The sequence below is a fragment of the Gobio gobio genome (genome assembly GCF_949357685.1).
Source record: "Gobio gobio genome assembly, chromosome: 12".
NCBI lineage: Eukaryota > Metazoa > Chordata > Actinopteri > Cypriniformes > Gobionidae > Gobio > Gobio gobio.
Window position 1 is genome coordinate 49329344 of NC_137105.1, and position 24177 is coordinate 49353520.

Here is a 24177-nt window from a genome sequence, read left to right on the forward strand (position 1 = left end):
GCTGACATTTCACAGATACATTTTGGGGACACCTAAGATCAATGTGACATCTTGTAAAAAGGGGCTTAATAGGTGCTCTTTAAAATATTTAGCTTTAATGCTGTCCTGATGTGCATCTTTGTTAAAGCAAATCCATTCCATTTAAAATCTTGATTTGTGTGTGTGTGTGTGAACTCATAAAACGTTTCAAATACTTCAAAAACTAAGAATAAACGAATCGAAACCGCTTTATTTTCTCAGGTTCATATTTGGGATCAAGCATCAAGACGACACACACACACACTCAACGCAGACACATCTGCTCTCAGTAGGATGTGCTTTATGTGGTTACGCTCTTACACACACCCCGACACACAAACACACACGGCCGTCCCCATCCTGACGTCAACCCTAGGCCTCATGGGATATCAATTGTGGGAATAAAGCACAGGGTTCCCAAGTCCACACAACCACTACACAACAGCACAAATGCACAGACGAAATCCAAACGGCGATCTAGATGAAAGAGGCAGTGCTTTTGGAGAAATAAATGGCGGGATACTTAAAACAAGAACGCTTGCCAAGGGGTCAATGGGTGATTCTCTTCTGTCTTCTTTCTCTGGCGTTAGCTCTCTCTCTCTCTCTCTCTCTCTCTCTCTCTCTCTCTCTCTCTCTCTCTCTCTCTCTCTCTCATACACACTTTCTGACGGCAGGGCTTCAGCGTTCAGCCAGTTGGCCAGAGAATCGTCCCGTTCCCCTGACAGGACCGCGCTCTTTTCTTCCCCTCAGCTTGATGGAGGGATAAAGACCCCATCAGCACGTTTTATGCGCTGCGGTGGGAGCGCAGCTCTTGGCCGCCCAACTCATTCATATTTCACTCCTGCTGCACTCTCAAACGAGATAACAGACAGACAGACAGAAAGAGAAAGCCATAAAAAGAGACACACTGAGGGAACTCACACAGAATTGTGACTGATACGGCTTTGCTAAGACTTTGGGCCGTTGTAAAATTAAATCAAACTGGTCTGAAATATAGAAATGACCTAAACACACACACACACACACACGCAGAGGATCCAACATTTGCCACAATTGAGAACGTTTACCAGCAGCTTTAATTGTTTTTTTTATTTTTTATTTTATTATTTAAGGCACAATATGTACGATTTTTGTATTAAAATATCCAAAAGCCACTAGAACAGTGTTATATATTTTGTTTTCTTGTGTACTTACATTATCCCAAAAGTTTCCAAGAATGTTTAAATCCAGAGAAATAAGTGATTTTAACCAGGACACGGACGCTCAATGACATCATACCCACGTTACCCTTAAACACCAAAGCCGCTTTAATATCTGATGTGTTTTATTAGACAGGAGAGCAACTGTTTGTATCATTGATGGACAGAAACTGATCAATGTTCTCCAGCTCAACACAGTTAGTCTTATTGTTTAAATCTGGTGTTGTTGATTTACTGCACAGAGTGCCATGTTTTACCGCCTAATATCATCTCTCACTGCAGTGTGAACAAGTGTCTCATAGCAGCGCCGAGTGAACGCTCAGAGTAGCATTATAACATCACTCTCACACACTCAGATGTGTGTGATATGATAAAGCTGTGTTGCGTTCCCACACACACACATGAGCAGAAGAAGAGGAAGCGCTCGTCTGACAGAATAAAAGCTCAGCTAAACCCAGACGTCATCAAGACACGCCTTTGTTTTGAATAAGCGATTAAAAATGACATATTATGGCTGTAAGAGCAAGACATAAAGACCCCTCACACACCTGAATGGTTCCAGTGCATTGGACACATTTTAAAATGCTTATGTTGCAGTTTAAAAAAACTGGAGTCTGTGCAAGCTATTGAAGTGTGCAGTATTTTTTTAATTAATATTTAGGGGACAATAGCGAAAAAACGCCTTTGATTTCATTGTCCTCTAAACCACTAAATGGCACAATAACTTGCCTCAGCGCTTCCCAAAACATCCGCTTTTCAAGATGCTCGTGGAAATTTGTCTGATCTTAGACGTGATCTCGGGCAACAGCGCAAAGCTGATTCTGTGCCTATTTTATACAATTTTGATGTTTTAAAAATGTTTTCGATTTAAGTAGCAAATTAGAATCGATAAAATTAATGTTCATATTTTGAGACAAATGTCTTAATGATTCTCAGTTTTGTTCAAGGTAATTAAAGCGGGAGTTTTTCAATAAGAGAATAATATGTAAACGTATGGTATTTGGGGTAAAAGACACAATAATTAAGATGATAATAAACAGCGGCTGAATTTAACATGTGTTGACATGCTGGTTAGATTCAGATGGGAAATATCACATAATAAGTTGGGTGTCCACTTTAGAGATAATCCCCATATTTATAATGAAACCATCATAATTAAAATATGATATCATATTGTTACTACTGTAAATCTATATCAAATTATTATGGGATCTCATTCAATGCTTTCAGAATCTTTACTTTTTCTGTATTTTTAACCCTCTGGTGCTCTTTGCATGTTGGTCAAAAATGACAGAAAAAAATTATTTAAATGAAATGAATGTACTATATTTTAGTTGGATAATGTTTTTTAATTAATATTTTGTATTTTTAGGGGTATTTAAGGTACTAAACAGAGGTGGACAAAGTACACAACTCTATTACTTGAGTAAAAGTAAAAGTACTACTGGTCAAATATTACTCCGTTACAAGTAAAAGTTATAAAAACTGATTTACAGAAATATTTGTTTTTAAAAACACTTAAGTATCAAAAGTAAAAAAAAATTTTTTTGTCAATGCATTATTTTATTATTGTTGTATAAATGCACATTATGCCATCATGGTGGTTTAAGCCAGTCAGTGATGCTCCATCCGACATGCTAGCATACGACTACCTTAAACTCATTTAAATACTTGTATAATGCTATCTTTAAGGCCAAATGCAGGGATCCAATACACTGATAACTTCACATGACCCTATGCAAGAGGGATTACTGATAGGCTGTCTGCAAAAAAAAGCAACAAAAAAACCTTTTAAAGAAGAAAAAAATCTTCAGAAACGACTTTCGACTTCGAGGACCTTGATAGAAATGTAGTGGAGTAAAAAGTACAATATTTGTCTTTCAAATGTAGTGAAGTTAAAGTCAAAATTTCCCGAAAAGTAATACTCAAGTAAAGTACAGATACAAGTAAATGTACTTAGTTACTGTCCACCTCTGGTACTAAATTATATTTATGCTGTAGTTTTAATCCATGCACAATTTAAACTGCCATTAATCTTTAATGCTTTAGGGCACAGACTGAAGTTTGATCTCTTGCTGAAGTAAGAAAAGTTTTAAAAAGTGAAATAAAAAAAAGTATATTTTCAAAAACACATTTTACTCGAAAACTGTCAGTCAGATTTTGTTCGGGCGCAGTACCAAACTCTTCCACCAGATGAAATCTGTCTCACATTTATATCCAATGCGCTCATTTTGACTGTTTTGCCTGTACAAGATTTTCATAATTTTCAAATTATGTCAATTTTTTTGTGTTCACATAGCAAGTGCCAAAACCTTTAGCAAGTTTCGTACCATTCCGATGAAGCGAAACTAAAATAAAATGTAAAATGTTTCGAAGAGTAAGAGAAGTATTGCTGAAATGAGAAAAGTTTTAAAAATTAAAAAAAGTTACTGAATTTTATTTATGTTTATTGTTATGAAAAATACTATGTAAAATTTTTATATGAAATACATATTTTCAAAAACAAATTTTGCTCTAAAACAGCAAAAAAGCCATAAATCTAAACAACTTGTTTTCTAAATTTGAGGTTGATATCTCAAAAAATGAGCTTTCAGTCAGATTTTGTTCGGGCGCAGTACCAAACGCTTCCACCAGATGAAATCTGTCTCCCATTTATATCAAATGCGCTCATTTTTGACCGTGAGGAGTACAAGATTTTCATAATTTTCAAATTATATCAATTTTTTTGTGTTCACAAAACCTTTACCAAGTTTCATACCATTCCGATGAAGCAAAAATAAAAAATAACAATTTCGAAAAGCAAAAAATAAGTGAGAAATGTGTACAGTATATATATATATTTTTTGTCCCAATGACAATTGATTTATTTAGCTAGTTGTTTTAAAACATACTTGTGGCAAACATCTCAAGCCACTGTCACTCACAGCTCTCAGTGTCAATCACAAACATGATGAAGACGCACTGTAATGTTGTTCCTCATATTTTGGTTAAGGAATATTCCACATGCGTGTTGTCACACAGAGCTCTGGAGAAGATAAACGTCTGACAGTACATTTTCCCCCGAGGTGAAATGTGTTTGTCGCGACAGATGTTTTCTTTAGAAGACGCATGTCAGTGACATCAAGCGGGGGTCAGGTTTCTTACAGCTTGACATAAACCATACAATGTTGCAATTCCTAATAAAATTACCAGGAAAATTGGTAAGTGACCTTTTATTTACACAAAGGTTTTACTGATCTGTGCGTGCTAATTCTGGAGTATAAACACACACGCATACAATATGTAATAATTATCATGACGGCAAACTGTGAGGAATGAAAGGTAAAGATATAGCTTTCCATCTTCACCAGTACAGCGTGTAAATGATGAAACCAGCAGGTAACAGAGGGGAAAGTGTGTGAGAAAAAACGAGACAAACACAGCATGAAATAGAGAGGTCAAGCGAAAGGCCTGCACAATTCTCTGATCTTATTTTAGTCATAAACAGCATTCTCTGCTCTCTCTTTCTCACACACACACACACACGCACACACACACTGATCTTCTCCACCGTGTTAGGTTTGCTTTTACAGACATTATTTGGCAACTTTTTGGGTTCGTCAGCAAAGACTTTTGGGAAATGTGAGGTGGTTTTAGCACCACTGTAAATGTATCCAACAGGAAAAATCTTGGGAACTGAAACCGGCTGGTGCTGTATCTGTCTGAACATCCCTTGCTTTCCGTCCTCTTCCCTCCATTCCTCCCTCACGCCTCTCTCCAAGGATCATTAGCGCTGTGAGAGACAGCCGAGAGGCCTGCAGCACAACTCCCTTCCCCTTCCTTTCCTGTTCACACACACTCTCTCCTGGCGTTTGGGAGGAGTTTGGACACTCTCGGGCTCTCTGGGAATTTCAGCAGAAAATGTGCACACTTTGTGTACAAAAAAGAAAAAGATGCGTCGTCTACACGGATTAGCACCTCATTATACAGCATGTTGTACTTTTGTCTCACAATATCATATTCCTGGGTATCTGCGAGTTAATAAGTCGTTTTTTTTAGGTTTCTAGATGATCGTGTCTTCTCTGACGCGGCCCACGCTTCCTCATATCAGATTCTCTCCAACTACTGATGCTTTAAAATAAATATAATGCTATAGATCTGAATATAATGCTATAGATCTGAATATAATGCTATAGATCTGAATATAATGCTATAGATCTGTGAATATAATGCTATAGATCTGAATATAATGCTGTAGATCTGAATATAATGCTGTAGATCTGAATATAATGCTGTAGATCTGAATATAATGCTATAGATCTGAATATAATGCTATAGATCTGAATATAATGCTGTAGATCTGAATATAATGCTATAGATCTGAATATAATGCTGTAGATCTGAATATAATGCTGTAGATCTGAATATAATGCTATAGATCTGAATATAATGCTATAGATCTGAATATAATGCTATAGATCTGAATATAATGCTATAGATCTGAATATAATGCTATAGATCTGAATATAATGCCATAGATCTGAATATAATGCCATAGATCTGAATATAATGCTATAGATCTGAATATAATGCTATAGATCTGAATATAATGCTATAGATCTGAATATAATGCTATAGATCTGAATATAATGCTATAGATCTGAATATAATGCTGTAGATCTGAATATAATGCTGTAGATCTGAATATAATGCTATAGATCTGAATATAATGCTATAGATCTGAATATAATGCTATAGATCTGAATATAATGCTATAGATCTGAATATAATGCTATAGATCTGAATATAATGCTATAGATCTGAATATAATGCTATAGATCTGAATATAATGCTATAGATCTGAATATAATGCTATAGATCTGAATATAATGCTATAGATCTGAATATAATGCTATAGATCTGAATATAATGCTATAGATCTGAATATAATGCCATAGATCTGAATATAATGCCATAGATCTGAATATAATGCTATAGATCTGAATATAATGCTATAGATCTGAATATAATGCTATAGATCTGAATATAATGCCATAGATCTGAATATAATGCTATAGATCTGAATATAATGCTATAGATCTGAATATAATGCTATAGATCTGAATATAATGCTATAGATCTGAATATAATGCTATAGATCTGAATATAATGCCATAGATCTGAATATAATGCCATAGATCTGAATATAATGCCATAGATCTGAATATAATGCTATAGATCTGAATATAATGCCATAGATCTGAATATAATGCTATAATCAACACGATTAGTTAACCTTGAGAGCTGTAATAGTAAAAACGTGCTATCAGTTTCCGAGAGAGTTCCACATGTAACACTAACTCTGTCATATGAAAGATGCACAGAGCACACACACACACACACACACACACACACACACACACACACACACACACACACACACACACACACACACACACACACACACACACACACACACACACACACACACACACACACACACACACACACACACGTGTTCAGCGGATTACAGGCTCACAGAGGCAGAGCAGAATGTGAGGTTCAAGGGCCGTTTTCTTCTCCAGTGGATCAGGCGACTCTGAGCTTTCTGAAAATGACATGTTTTGAATCTGTGTCAGTGTTCCTCCTGCCATCCGTCCATACAAGCAAACATAAACTTGGAAGAGAGTGAGGAGGAGAGTTTAAAAAAAGGTGAAAGAGAAAACAAAGGATTAACTGTGATGACATCCTCTTCTCGGCTTCAATGCCTCTTTTGTTTTTATGCATCTGGGCGTGTGTGGCTATATTCCCCCGCAGGCAATTCAGAGTGAAGTATCTTGAAATATTCAAATCATCTTAAGTTCTGGAATGGTATGACAGATTATGCAATGGGTGGTCATGTGACTGTATGCGTCCAATCATCATTTTCAAACAATATGACATTAACTGGGGGGCTGATTTCCTAAGAGGAAACGTGATCAACGTTTATCCAGTCAAAAGTATGGACACACTTACTCATTCTTTAATATAACTCTCTTCACATTTGAGAAAAACAGTGAAGTTATCGAAACTATGACACAATGTATCAAATAAATGATAATGTTATCCTTCTTCAAAGTAGCCATCCTCTGGTCTACATCGAATGTCATGTTTTAATAAATGTGTTGTTTTGTGAAGAAATTCATATTTGAACTAAGCCTTTAGATCTCATAATTAAGATCATGAGAAACAAATGTAGTCCAAAACTGTAAAGAAGTATGACTGATATGCACATACTCTTAATAAAATCAAAATTGTACAGAAAAAATTAAACGTAAAAGTAAAAAGGTAAATAAAACGTTAAAATAAAATACACATTGCAAAGTTAAAAAGTGCTAATGTTAAATAAAGTATAAATCAAGGTAAAAAATAAAATATGAAATAAAAATTTGATTATATCAAATGTATACATTTTATTAACTTTTATTTTTATGAATTATTTATAGGGCAAATTAAAACAAATTTCAAGAAAGAAATTCATAGGCATTATTTATATTCAAACTAAGCCTTTAGATCTAATAATTAAGATCATGAGAAACAAATATAGTCCAAAACTGTAAATTAGTAGGAAGTATAAAATGTACACATACTCTAATTATGTTCAAAACTGTACCGAAAAAATTAGACGTAAAAAGTAAAAGTATAGTAAAAAGTGAAATACAAAGTACAAAATTTAAATAAAGTATAAACCGAGAAAAGAAAAAAAAAGTAAATTATTACATAAAATATACATTGTATTGACTTAATTAATTAACATATTATTAACTTAATTGTGAATTATTTAAAGGACAAAAAGGACGATATGATCCAAAATCAAAACCTTGATTAATTAAACACTTTACCTCGATTACGATTAATGAGCGATTATTTAGTTTTGGGTTTTGTTTTTTTTGGCTGACAAGGTTTGTACTGTAAACATGCTTGACTATTAATGGGATATTTCTTTTTTAAATAAATTAGCACCGTGAGAGTAGTTATCTAAATGCATTAATGAGAGAGACTGCGTGTGTGAAGAGGTTCTGAATTTCGGTTTTGATTACTTTTCGAATAAACGTCCAGCCCTAGGCATAATTTATATTAGAAATAAGCCAATCACAGCAGTGGGCGTTTACACTGAAGTCTCACAGCAGCCAATCACAGCAGTGGGCGTTTACACTGAAGTCTCACAGCAGCCAATCACAGCAGTGGGCGTTTATACTAAAGTCTCACAGCAGCCAATCACAGCAGTGGGCGTTTACACTGAAGTCTCACAGCAGCCAATCACAGCAGTGGGCGTTTACACTGAAGTCTCACAGCAGCCAATCACAGCAGTGGGCGTTTACACTGAAGTCTCACAGCAGCCAATCACAGCAGTGGGCGTTTACACTGAAGTCTCACAGCGGCCAATCACAACAGTGGCCGTTTATACTGAAGTCTCATAGCAGCCAATCACAGCAGTTACACTGAAGTCTCACAGCAGCCAATCACAGCAGTGGGCGTTTACACTGAAGTCTCACAGCAGCCAATCACAGCAGTGGGCGTTTATACTAAAGTCTCACAGGAGCCAATCACAGCAGTGGGCGTTTACACTGAAGTCTCACAGGAGCCAATCACAGCAGTGGGCGTTTACACTGAAGTCTCACAGGAGCCAATCACAGCAGTGGGCGTTTACACTGAAGTCTCACAGGAGCCAATCACAGCAGTGGGCGTTTACACTAAAGTCTCACAGGAGCCAATCACAGCAGTGGGCGTTTACACTGAAGTCTCACAGGAGCCAATCACAGCAGTGGGCGTTTACACTGAAGTCTCACAGCGGCCAATCACAGCAGTGGGCGTTTACACTGAAGTCTCACAGGAGCCAATCACAGCAGTGGGCGTTTACACTGAAGTCTCACAGGAGCCAATCACAGCAGTGGGCGTTTACACTGAAGTCTCACAGCGGCCAATCACAGCAGTGGGCGTTTACACTGAAGTCTCACAGCGGCCAATCACAGCAGTGGGCGTTTACACTGAAGTCTCACAGCGGCCAATCACAGCAGTGGGCGTTTACACTGAAGTCTCACAGCGGCCAATCACAGCAGTGGGCGTTTACACTGAAGTCTCACAGCAGCCAATCACAGCAGTGGGCGTTTACACTGAAGTCTCACAGCGGCCAATCACAGCAGTGGGCGTTTACACTGAAGTCTCACAGCGGCCAATCACAGCAGTGGGCGTTTACACTGAAGTCTCACAGCAGCCAATCACAGCAATCAGTCCTTCCAGAAAAATGCGGCTTTTTTTTGTTATTGTTGCGGGCAAAAATCCTTGATTATGCGGCACGTTTTCTTAAAAAATGCGATGAAAAATGCGGGATATTTATGCAATTTTATGCGATAAAATTGCGGGAACTTGCAAAAACTGCGGTTTGATGAGAAAGAGAAAAAAAGCACTACATCACAGAAAGTGCTGGAATATTTAAGTTCTCATCTTGTTTTATTGAAGACCTTATTAATGGCTCAAATTTACAAAACATTTAGTCAATCAAGTTCTGTAGCTTTACAAAAGGAATATGCTACAACTTCTGAAAAAATTAATAAATAACTTCCTGTTTTACAGATGTCGCTATACAAAACAGACATTTGAGTGCTTCCAATGCACAAAGTGCAATCTCTTAAAGGGTTAGTTCACCTAAATATGAAAATTCTGTCATTAATGACTTCCCTTTATGTTGTTGGACACAAATTAAGATATTTTAGTTGAATTCCGATGGCTCAGAAAGGCCTCCATTGGCACAATGTACACTCTCAAGACCCATAAAAGGTAGCCTACTAAAGACGTCGTTACAAAGTCCATCTCACTACAGTGGTTCTACAATAACTTTATGAAGCGACGATAATAGTTATTGTGTGCAAAAAAAAACTAAATAACGACTTATATAGTGATGACTGATTTCAAAACACAGCATCATGATGCTATGAATCATCGAGTCGATTCATGATTCGGATCGCGTGTCAAACTGCTGAAATACGTGACTTTGGCGATCCAACCCGCTGAATCGACTCATTGATTCATAACGCTTCAAAGCTTCATGATGCTGTGTTTTGAAATCAGTCAGCACACAGGGAAATTGCTTTGCTCTTTTGCTGTTATTTTTGTTGGCCAATGGGAGTTTGTGCTTCATCATGGTTTCACCGGTATCTATGGTTTCTCCACGGGGTTTGAAGCTTTTCGATGACGTTCGCGTCGGGTAATCACGTCACTTCAAAACGTTCCCATGGCAATAGGCGGAAATGGCGGCTCTTGTGTGAAGTAAACGAAAATTTTTCAACTTTCTGCTAATATATATGACTTTTTTTGCAACGAAAATGCGGGGATTATGAAATCATGATAGCCCCGCATATTTTGCACGCGGAAATAGGCAATTTATGCGGCGAAAGTGCGGCGTATTTGAAAAAATGCGGCCCCCGCATGAATATGCAGACTTTGGCTGATTATGCGTTAAATCACGCGATCGCATAATCGCGTTTTTCTGGAGGGACTGAGCAATGGGCGTTTACACTGAAGTCTCACAGCAGCCAATCACAGCAGTGGGCGTTTACACTGAAGTCTCACAGCAGCCAATCACAGCAGTGGGCGTTTACACTGAAGTCTCACAGCGGCCAATCACAGCAGTGGGCGTTTACACTGAAGTCTCACAGCAGCCAATCACAGCAGTGGACGTTTACACTGAAGTATCTCAGCAGCCAATCACAGCAGTGGACGTTTATACTGAAGTCTCACAGCAGCCAATCACAGCAGTGGGCGTTTACACTGAAGTATCTCAGCGGCCAATCACAGCAGTGGGCGTTTATACTGAAGTCTCACAGCAGCCAATCACAGCAGTGGGCGTTTACACTGAAGTCTCACAGCGGCCAATCACAGCAGTGGGCGTTTACACTGAAGTCTCACAGCAGCCAATCACAGCAGTGGACGTTTACACTGAAGTATCTCAGCAGCCAATCACAGCAGTGGACGTTTATACTGAAGTCTCACAGCAGCCAATCACAGCAGTGGGCGTTTACACTGAAGTATCTCAGCGGCCAATCACAGCAGTGGGCCTTTACACTGAAGTCTCACAGCGGCCAATCACAGCAGTGGGCGTTTACACTGAAGTCTCACAGCAGCCAATCACAGCAGTGGGCCTTTACACTGAAGTCTCACAGCAGCCAATCACAGCAGTGGGCGTTTACACTGAAGTCTCACAGCAGCCAATCACAGCAGTGGGCGTTTACACTGAAGTCTCACAGCAGCCAATCACAGCAGTGGGCGTTTACACTGAAGTCTCACTGAATTTGATTTCATTTTATTAACTTAATTATGAATTATTTATAGGACGAAAATTAAAACACTTTTTTAAACACATTCCTCTCATTGCCAATATAACCTTTTGGCTATTTCCATTAGTTTGTTCCTCTGTAATAAACAAACCCTCAGTTCTCTCTGCAACACTGAATCCAATTCAACCGAACACACATTGACGATTGCAACACAAAAAAGGTTAAGAAAAAAGGAAGAAAGAAAAAGAAAAAGTGCGCACACACTCTTGCTCGCTTTATGGCACGTGAAGAATTCCTCACATAAGAACTGTACGAGTCTTTCAGGTAGATCTAGCCCATAATAATACAACTATTCATAACGATCCACTGGGAAGGACACACACACACGCACACACACAGACACACACACACAGACACACAGACAGACACACACACACACACACACACACACACACACACACACACACACACACACACACACACACACACACACACACACACACACACACACACACACACACACACACACACACACACACACACACACACACACACACACACACACACACACACACACACACACACACACACACACACACACACACACACACACACACAGATTCTATAGCTCCAGGAGTCATTGGTTTAAAAGGGTGCCTGTTTTTAAAAGCCTATTTTTATTTTTGGAGCTGCTGAAAGTTTAAATACTCCCCTCGACCCACCACAACACACACACACACACACACACACACACACACAGACACAGTGTTTTTTGTGTGGAGCACAGAAGTACTCTGTTTAAGGCAGGTGGTTTGAATTAGGCAGAGACAGGCTGTCATACGGTGACACTTGCTCACACACACACACACACACACACACACACACTGAGTGAGAAAGAGAGAGTGTGAAAGAGCAGACAAAGAGAGAAAGTTAGCACTGACCACTGAGTGACTGCGGATCACCTGGTTACTTCATTAATGGACTTTTCCACACGGCTCACATTACTCACGCTGACCGATACAACACACACAACACTGATCCACCATCACACACACACACACACACACACACACACACACACACACACACACACACACACACACACACACACACACACACACACACACACACACACACACACACACACACACACACACACACACACACACACACACACACACACACACACACACACACACACACACACACACACACACACACACACACACACACACACACACACACACACACACACACACACACACACACACGACAAACACACACACACACGACAAACACATGACAGATCATCTGAGCGGACGCATCAGTGCACCTCCGCTAACACGTTTCAGGAATTTAAATAAGGCAATATCAAGAAAACAATGGAAGAATAAACGATTAAGGGATGTAGAATAAGGCATTAATATGAGCTTTATAAGTACTAATAAACAGATAATATCCTAGTAATATGCATGATAATAAGCAACTCATAGTGAGAATTGAAACCCATGTTTCCAAAATGGCCCCTTCCAGTAAAAACATGCCATTGGGAAGCAACATGACGGTTTGAAGCAGTCCCATGACGTATTTGATGTAAATCTAGGGATTTATTAAGCAAATGTTTTCCATTGTAATTTCGAAGTATGTACTGAATAAAAACAAATAAAATATCTGTTTTATTTCATTTGCATCTTGGTGTTTCTATTCAGGTTGTTTTATGCAATATGGAATTTGGAAGATAATGCATGGATGGAAACCCAGCTTAACAACACTATAAAATGTGCAATTTAGTTCATAATTAATATTATATTCAATGTTTTCTCTTTTGATTTAAATTTGTACTATTATTTTTATTGTAAACATTAAATCTTTAATTAAGAAATATTATATTTAACATTTTCTCCTTTTATTTTTTGCATTTTTGTTTTTATTTGCATTTTTATTTTTATCATTTTTATTATTATTTTTATAGTAAACATTTTTTATATAATTTTTATATATTATATTAAACATTTGTATTATTTTTTATATTAAAATTTTTTACTATTATTTTTATAGTAAACATTAACTCTTTAAATAATAATAATAATAATAATAATTATTATTATTATTTTATATTTTTCTTCTTTTACTGTTTGCATTTTTATTTTTGTTAGCATTTTAATTATTTTTATATTAAAATGTTATTATTATTTTAATATAAAACTAACTTTTTAGTTAATTATTATTATTATATTTAACATTTTTGCCTTTTATTGTTTGCATTTTACGTTTGTTAGCATTTTATTTGTTTACCATTTTTATTATTATTTTTTATATAAAACTAACTTTTTAGTCAATAGTTATTATATATTATTATGTTTAACATTTTCTCCTTTTATTGTTTGCAATTTTTATTTTTGTTAGCATTTTTATTATTTTATATTAAACATTTTTATACATTTTATTTTATATTTTACACCCTTTCAAACCTGCTTACTTAATGAATTCATTTAAATGAATGTAATTGTTATTATTATTATATTTAGCTTTTTTTTTTTTTTTTACTTTTTTTTTGTTGTATTAAAAATGATTTTTATAAATTGATTTAATAAAATGTATAAATAAATTGAAGATGCACATTGAGTGGTTGCATTTTTAATTTAACATTATTTGTATGTTAACACTTTATTTTAGGGTTCAATTCACACTATTAACTAGTTGTTAATTAGCATGCATTTTACTAGGATATTGTCTGTTTATTAGTACTTATAAAGCTCATATTAATGCCTTATTCTACATCCCTTAATCAAACCCAATAAACACTACAAAAACTACCTTACTAACTATTAATAAGCAGTAAATTATGAGTTTATTGAGGCAAAAGTCACAGTTAATAGTGAGAACTGCACCCTAATCTAAAGAGACCATTTTTATTTTATGTATTAAAAAAAATTCTAAATGATATTTTATATTAAGCATCTTTCCTAATACCTGCTAAAGCACTTCCTGATGTGCACTTTGGGAATAATTGTCCTAAACGGTCCCGTTCTCACTCCCACTGACTGTAGATCGACATATCGATCAAGAAAAGACTGACCAGTAGAGACAGGAAGAAACTATAATCTAATCTGATGGAAGATAAAACACAGTCACAGATGCAGTTTACTGACTGGAACTCATGCATTCAGACAGTGAAACGTGTGTGTGTGTGTGTGTGTGTGTGTGAGAGAGAGAGAGAGAGAAAGAGAGAGCAGTCGAGATGGTTATCAGGGCCGTTTAGCCCCTCGTTGAGAGCAGATTGGTTACAAATTGGAAAATGAGGAACAGGTGTGTGAGCGGGGACACACACTCCCATACACACCCATTAGCAGAGCACACAACTTCTGTGACCGCAGAAATTCTGCAAGCGGGAAAACAGGAGAGTTCAACGTTGTCTTCTATAAATGTTCGCAATAAACACAGATGCGACGGCACGCACACACTCGCTCACACACACACACACACACACACACACACACACACACACACACACACACACACACACACACACACACACACACACACACACACACACACACACACACACACACACACACACACACACACACACACACACACACACACACACACACACACACACACACACACACACACACACACACACACACACACACACACACACACACACACACACTCTCTGCTGTCTGTTTCACAGGTGGCTTCATTTTGTGTGGTCATATAAAAGTGAAAGGTCAAGCTGTAACACTGTCGGGAATGTTCTCACACATTAAGACTCTTTTAATTGTATTTGTGTGTGTGTGTGAGACGGATTGAATGAACGTTTATGTGGCCAATGAACGCTGTGTGTGAGAGAATGTGTGTGAGACAGAGCGATGACAGTTGTATTTGTGGAGGCATGCTGTGCTGGCGAATCTTACGGCTGATGCTTTCCCCAGGTGAGTTTTTACTGCCTGGAGTACAATGAACAAAGAGAGGTGTGTGTGTGTGTGTGTGTGTGTGTGTGTGTATCTGCCTGCCTGTCTTAGTGCCGTCACAAAGATAGACAGACAGACAGACAGACAGACAGAAGGATCTGCCTTCACTTGGTCAGAGGTGCAGAAATATCAGTCCTGGAGCAGAGACGTCTCTGCAAATGCAAAAGATCTGATATGAACCATGAAAATATATCAAAACAGAGACAGAACAGAAAATATAAGGTCAGAGTTAGGGATAGGTCAGGAGGGTCAACTACTCAATTAATGAGGAAGATATTTGCTGCTTTAATGGGAATTTAGATTGGATTGGATCTAGATTTTCTCAGAGAAGTTTATCCTGAGCAACATAAAATAACAGCTGCTCTGCTCAATTCAAATCAGCCACTGAAGCACATATCAATTTACATATTTACCATATCAACATCTCATTTCAGGACTAATTCATCTTTAGAGGTTTTATTTTACACATATCTAGTCAGAATAACCTTTTATATGATGCCTATATGCGCTGTAAAAAGTGAACATGGGTGTAAGTTGGATCACTAGAGCTATTTGAGTCTATTTACTTGGTATTTCTGCTTTCCTATTGTAATTGATTATTGTACACTCTTTCAACTTGAACGCATAGAAGTTCAGAGATACTCAAATATCTCACTTTCACTCAAAGTATAATTTCCCTTTAAGAACCCCCGCGCCAGACGTTTTAATTCATAACATGAATTAATGTTCATAAATATTTCTAAAGCAATTTGAGTCTTGTGTGATTGACCTAGTGACATTGAGTTGATAAAATGTAATTATTTAAGTTGGTGTTACCAATTGAAGTATTTTTTTAAGTTGATCCAACTGTAGGAAAAATTCACATTTAAGTTGGAATGCAGTGAACTTAAAGCTACACTGTGTAACTTTTTTAGTCTATTCTTAGCTAAAAACACTTAGTTCTTTCAAAAATATATGTGCTCATTAATGTATATTTACTTCTTTCAAGTAATAAAGTATTCTCTTAAGTTTATAATATGCCATTGAAAATACATAAGGTAATGGGATCTAACGGTGGTCGCCATGTTGCCCCTCCATCTTGAAAGTACATTAGCCAAAGAGGGACATACCCGTAAATTCAAGCTTCGCCTTTGGCGTTTTAACCGGTTTTAACACTGTGCGCGTCAACTTGTTCAGACTTGTCTGGTGCATGCGCAGAGAGTTTTCATCTCAGCAGCTCCAGTAACAGAGTTATACGGAGTTTTCCTGGCTTGTTTATTCCTCAAAAGTCTGTTTTTCCTTGTGTGGTATTTCTGTGCGTTAATAACTCCGTAAGTAATAATAGTTATTGTCATTGTGGATGTGTTTCAGAGTGTGTCATCGCGTAATTCAGTTGATGTTACCTCAGAAGTATTTTTGTGTCAACATACAATAGCGTACTGCTCACCTATATTTGAATAGTCATTCAGTTATTAACAATGTTTATTCGTTTATAGAAAATATTTGCTTATAATGTATGTTGATGGAAATATGTATCAGGTCTGATCGGCATATTAACACTTGTTATACAGAGCTAAACCTGCGCACACACTTTTGTAACCGGACACCGCTTGTTAGCAGCAGCAGCTCCGCTCCTTTTAATGCAGCTGCATTTAGCGCCTATATGTGGTACAATAAGCTCTGGTTTACGGTTACATTATACAAATGTAACTTATACGTATAGTTATACAGTTCTTAACTGTGTATATTCTGTCATGTCATTATCATGTATATTTACCATCCTAATTTGTTCTCTCACAGAAACCACATTTATGTACATATCCATGCAAACCTGTTTATGCCTTGCAATTGGATGACTGAATAAACATTACTATCATCAAAGTTCACTCTGGATTAGCTGCAGTTCTTTCTAGCCTAATAATTAGGCCAGTTGAGTTCCAACCATCCCACTGCGCACAGAATATCCCACAGGCACCGTGTCGAATGTGGACGAGGTCGAACTGGAAGCCATATTAATCTTGGACTAAATCGGCCACCGTAGGAGTTAAAACGAAATCGGAATTGAGAAGAACAGAAACTAATATTCACTGGATGGTCATATACCAGTTCACCACTAGATGGGGGAAAATATCACACAGTGTAGCTTTAAGTTAGACTAATGCAAATAATAGGATTTAATTAACTCAAATAACATAAGTGTGATTGAGTGAAATGAAGTTGATAAAACTTAATTTAAGTTGAGAAAACAATTTTTTTAGATGTTATCAATTGAAGCAATTTTTTTAAGTTGATCTAACTGTTTGCTTTTTTCAGTGTGTGTGATGCATGAAAAACTACTTTTGTAATCCATTATACGTTTGCCAAATTTTTTTTGTAACTGCATTATAGTACTCAATCAAACATATTTTTACTGCTTGTTCAAATTTCTTGATTAAAATGAGCTAAAGCAACGCAATTGCTATACATTTTGTCCTAACTTAATTTGATTGTGTTCAATCCACGTAAATATAAATCAAATTGAAGTTTACCTAATCCGTTTGTGTTGAGATTACATGATTTGTGTTGCATTAACGGAAACTGGGCGGGGCTTGTTAGTTCCCAGCATGCTTTGCATATGGCTAAATCAAGAGAGTGTAAATGTATTTTATAGGTAAAAGTGTTATTTTATGTATTTTTGAGCAAGATGAGAAAGGGGGGGACTTGATTGTGTTTAATATTTAATTATGTTGAATTTAAATTACAGTGGGTCACCATTGTGGAGAAGAGTGAGCATTTGCTTAGGCTGTGCACTGAAAAAAATATGATTCGTTGAATTTAATAAAAAAAATGTATCGTAAGTGGTCGCAATAAATTTATTTGATCTCAATTTAAACAAAAACACATGCAATTCCCATAAAACCAATTTATTTTTTAAAATAAAAATAAAAAAACTAAATTTAAATTATTTAAACGAGCACAAATTAATTATGCTTAATTTAATCGGGCCATAATAATTTTTTTCAATGTGGATTGATAATGTCATGCTGAAGGAGCTTTTAATGCTTAGCATTTAAGATGCTAATGGGTGTTATTGCTAGCTAAAAGTGTGTCAACTAGCTAGCGCAGTACACTCAAAAATAATAACTCAATTTAATTGAGGGCAGGTTTTCCATCCAATAAATGTGTAGCCCCAACTCATAAAAAACGAATTCATGCAATGTCATCTAATTGAGTTGGTCCAATTCAATTTTATCAAATACAGTTTGAATGATATTTATATGCTTGTAACATGACTTTTTATACTTGTCAAACTTAAATAAAAAAATGTAATAGGAAAATCAATTATAAGCAGTTTCATTCATCATCATACACAATGTATATAATGATAATTTAAGAAAAGAGGTGTCACTCCAGACATTAGATCAGTGAGTGTCCACAGCCTAAGCACAGGCGCCACTCTTCAACATAATTAAAACACATTACAGAAAGTCCTCTAAATGTCCAACTTAACTGAACATTAAACACTAACATTAACTAACAACATCTTTCCCTTTACTGAAAAACACATTACATAACACTTTAATCCCTACATTTACTCTCCTAATGGAGTCCCTTGCAAAGCATGCTGGGAACTACAGATCCACTGCCCAGTTCTGTCAACAGAAATATTTCATGTGTTTTAACACAACTTAATAAAGTAAACTTCAGTTTTAAATATATTAGGTTGATTGAACACAATTAAATTAAGTTGTGACAAAATTAGATATGTTTACGTAAAGTGAACAGAATTTAAATGCGTCATATCTATGAAGGGCCTGAATCATTTTTTGAGTGTATCATAATTCAGTTAAAGTATATGAAATTGAATGTCAGGGAGCCGTATAAAACTCACTTTGAGACTACTTACTTGGGTCACTTAAAATGTGTTCATTCCATGACGTTGAAGTTACATTAATAAATGATGTTGGTTTAACTTAATTGATTCATGTGTGACCGATGTACACAATTAAATCATGTAAATCCAACACACATTTTTTTCAGTGTACATAGGCTAAAAAGTATGTTGCATTATAACGTGACTAAACATCGAATTTGATCATGTAATGCAATGCATTAAATTCATTACAAGAATAACCAGGAATAGATTGTTTTGTAAAATTATGTACAACCACAGATCTTACGAATGCATCATAATTATAACGCATGAGAATATTATCACGTAATACTTCATAGAATATGCTAAAATGGTTAAGCTGACTGGAAAATTAAAATGTAAAGACACTTTTACTGAAGGAAAAAAGCGGAGCCACTTTATATTAGGTGGCCTTAAATACTATGTACTAACATTTAAATTAATAATTTGATACAATGCACTTATTGTGTAAATAATTTTTTTTACATTGTACTTACATTAAAAAAATTACCTGCATGTAATTACATCTGTAATTAAGTTCTGTAATTATATTTATAATTACCTGTCCCACCTGTCCATAACTCTACCCGTATCCCATCTCAATTCGAGCAAAAGTGTTGTGCAATACAATATGAACACAATAAGTACATTGTAAGTACATAGTAGTTAAGGCCATCTAATATAAAGTGGCACCAAGAAAGCAAACAACAATCCAGTAAGGAAAGATTGCATGTCTCCTATGTGCACATTTTGCTCAAAGATTTTGTCATTTTCGCCTTAAAAGATAAAACGAACACCTGTCTAGTGCTATCAGTCGAGCTCGATCCAAATCTGAAGATATGATGAATCCAGAAGATGAAAACCTTCGCCTTGATAACTGTCCGGATGCTTAGTTTGCATGAAGAATCGGTGAATCCGCAAGCCGGCACACGTCTATATCAGCAGAAATGACTGCACCGCGGTGAGTGTGTGGCTATTCAACTCTGTAATCTTTCTCAAAAGGTGCAACCTGTTCATCTAAACATTCATACACACATTATATAATCATCTCACTTTACCAACAATCAGACTTAAGCAAACATCGGCACACATCCACGGGACCAAACCTATAATCTGCAGATTAGCAGTGATATTCACAACACAAAAGAAGCGCTGTAAAGGAAGTGAGAGAAGGAAAGGTTTCAGGTGTTTACAGCAGATTTATGCAGGTAGAGAGGGAGCACAATGTTTCAGACACACTCAGAAAAGAGGCCGAACCATGTCACCAACCAATAAACTTCACCTACGGTTTTGTCTGAAGAATAAGGAAGAGAGGACGGTGTTATGCGCCTGGCCCGAGGTGCTGGCAGCGGCGGAGGCATGCACAGAATGTGCTGTTTTCATAACTGTTAAAGATCAGCGTCGGCCTCAGCCTCGGATACCTGTTTGTTTCATTCGGCTTTAATATCTGCAGCGGTTCTTTAATAGATCTGATTTCATTGGGTGGAGTTAAGACACCTGATCTGGGATGGTTTAACCTCTTGTCAGACTATTTCAAATACACAGCTTAAAACTAATTAAAACCTTATTAGCCTGAAAAAAAAAAAGGGACAAGTAAAATAAGGTACACACACACACACACACACACACACACACACACACACACACACACACACACACACACACACACACACACACACACACACACACACACACACACACACACACACACACACACACACACACACACACACACACACACACACACACACACACACACACACACATACACGTCTATATTACCAACAGGGGACCATCACTCCACACTGACCAAGAGGGGACCTGTGTTTCTAGTCATTTTGAAGAAACAAAACTTAGATACAAAATTTTGTTTTAAGGTCTTTTTTCATAATATAACTTCAAATAAGCATTTATTTTTTTATTTTTAAACATGCCAAGAGGGGACCTGACCGATGTCTACCTATCCAACAGGGGACCTCCATAGCCTGCAATGGAGCTGTGTGTGTGAAAGGGAAGAGAGCTGGCAGTCAAGTCTGTCTTCATTATTTAATATATATATATAATTATAATTATATAATGTTCACACAGGCATCAGGGAACACAATGAGCACACAACGGAGAAAAAGCCATGTTGTGGACATTACAGAAAAGAATTTAAGAAATAAAAAAATTCTTAAAATTAAGAGTTATCTTTAAGAAATTCATTCTCTGTTGTGTCTTCATACTTACAGTTTATGATCCGTCCACATCTCTCATTTAAGCTTATTTTCAAGAACACCAACACTGTAAAAAAAAATCAGGTCTCCAATTGAAAATTTTCTAGTGACCGATCACATCTAAATTTTTTAGTTGGCCAAATTGAATTTCTTGAATTTTAATTGAATTAAAGTGCATCAATTTACAGAAAATTTTCAATTGGAGACCCACATTTTTTTTACAGTAAAGGTATTTCAATGTGTGACTTATTTTTGAATAAAACATAGTTTCTGCTCTCTAAAATCCCAAATAATGTCCTATGTTTTTGAGATTTTTAGAGTGAGATTTGATTTCTTGCACCAATAAAAAAAAAAAATATATATATATATATATAGGACTGGACAAGCAGAAATTGTTCTTTAAGGTAATAATCACAGGTCATCACTTTATATAGTAAATAATGATTATGTTAAACACAATGACTCGGTCCCCTGTTAGATAGTAAATCATGACACCAGTGTGTTTAATTTTTCATTTCTTGCCATAAACACACTGTAGATATTTAGAGTTTTTATAGCAATAACTGAGTTTTAAGAGTTAAATCAAGCAGAAATATTTCTCTAATGTATTAATTGCAGATCCTCTTTGAATAATGATTATGTTAAACACAATGACTCGGTCCCCTGTTAGATAGTAAATCACGACACCAGTGTGTTTAATTTGTCATTTCTTGCCATAAACACACTGTAGATATTTAGAGTTTTTATAGCAATAACTGAGTTTTAAGAGTTAAATCAAGCAGAAATATTTCTATAATGTATAAATTGCAGATCATCTTTGAATAATGATTATGTTAAACACAATGACTCTGTCCCCTGTTAGATAGTAAATCACGACACCAGTGTGTTTGCTTTGTCATTTCTTGCCATAAACACACTGTGGAGATTTAGAGTTTTTATAGCAATAACTGAGTTTTAAGAGTTAAATCAAGCAGAAATAGTTCTCTAATGTATTAATTGCAGATCATCTTTGAATAATGATTATGTTAAACACAATGACTCGGTCCCCTGTTAGATAGTAAATCACGACACCAGTGTGTTTAATTTGTCATTTCTTGCCATAAACACACTGTGGAGATTTAGAGTTTTTATAGCAATAACTGAGTTTTAAGAGTTAAATCAAGCAGAAATAGTTCTCTAATGTATTAATTGCAGATCATCTTTGAATAATGATTATGTTAAACACAATGACTCGGTCCCCTGTTAGATAGTAAATCACGACACCAGTGTGTTTGCTTTGTCATTTCTTGCCATCATAAACACACTGTGGAGATTTAGAGTTTTTATAGCAATAACTGAGTTTTAAGAGTTAAATCAAGCAGAAATATTTCTCTAATGTATTAATTGCAGATCCTCTTTGAATAATGATTATGTTAAACACAATGACTCGGTCCCCTGTTAGATAGTAAATCACGACACCAGTGTGTTTAATTTGTCATTTCTTGCCATCATAAACACACTGTGGAGATTTAGAGTTTTTATAGCAATAACTGAGTTTTAAGAGTTAAATCAAGCAGAAATATTTCTCTAATGTATTAATTGCAGATCCTCTTTGAATAATGATTATGTTAAACACAATGACTCTGTCCCCTGTTAGATAGTAAATCACGACACCAGTGTGTTTAATTTGTCATTTCTTGCCATAAACACACTGTAGATATTTAGAGTTTTTATAGCAATAACTGAGTTTTAAGAGTTAAATCAAGCAGAAATATTTCTATAATGTATAAATTGCAGATCATCTTTGAATAATGATTATGTTAAACACAATGACTCTGTCCCCTGTTAGATAGTAAATCACAACACCAGTGTGTTTAATTTGTCATTTCTTGCCATAAACACACTGTAGATATTTAGAGTTTTTATAGCAATAACTGAGTTTTAAGAGTTAAATCAAGCAGAAATAGTTCTCTAATGTATTAATTGCAGATCATCTTTGAATAATGATTATGTTAAACACAATGACTCTGTCCCCTGTTAGATAGTAAATCACGACACCAGTGTGTTTGCTTTGTCATTTCTTGCCATCATAAACACACTGTAGAGATTTAGAGTTTTTATAGCAATAACTGAGTTTTAAGAGTTAAATCAAGCAGAAATATTTCTCTAATGTATTAATTGCAGATCCTCTTTGAATAATGATTATGTTAAACACAATGACTCGGTCCACTGTTAGATAGTAAATCACGACACCAGTGTGTTTGCGTTGTCATTTCTTCATCTCAAACACACTGTAGAGATTTAGAGTTTTTATAGCAATAACTGAGTTTTAAGAGTTAAATCAAGCAGAAATATTTCTCTAATGTATTAATTGCAGATCCTCTTTGAATAATGATTATGTTAAACACAATGACTCGGTCCCCTGTTAGATAGTAAATCACGACACCAGTGTGTTTGCTTTGTCATTTCTTCATCTCAAACACACTGTAGATATTCACTGTATATATTGAGATAACTCAATTTTATGGTGACTTGCATTAAAATGTTTATCCGTCTCAATTAAATTATGTGAACTGAATGACTTTTAACATTGACACTTTAGTTATTTAACCAACTGATGATTTT

General features: G+C 36.0%; 1 protein-coding gene across 2 annotated transcripts in view; it reads right to left on the reverse strand.

The window, feature by feature from the left end:
- gmds (GDP-mannose 4,6-dehydratase) overlaps nt 1-24177 on the reverse strand; it is a 182590-nt gene that overhangs the window by 46295 nt on the left and 112118 nt on the right. The gene's annotated exons all lie outside the window — the stretch shown is intronic.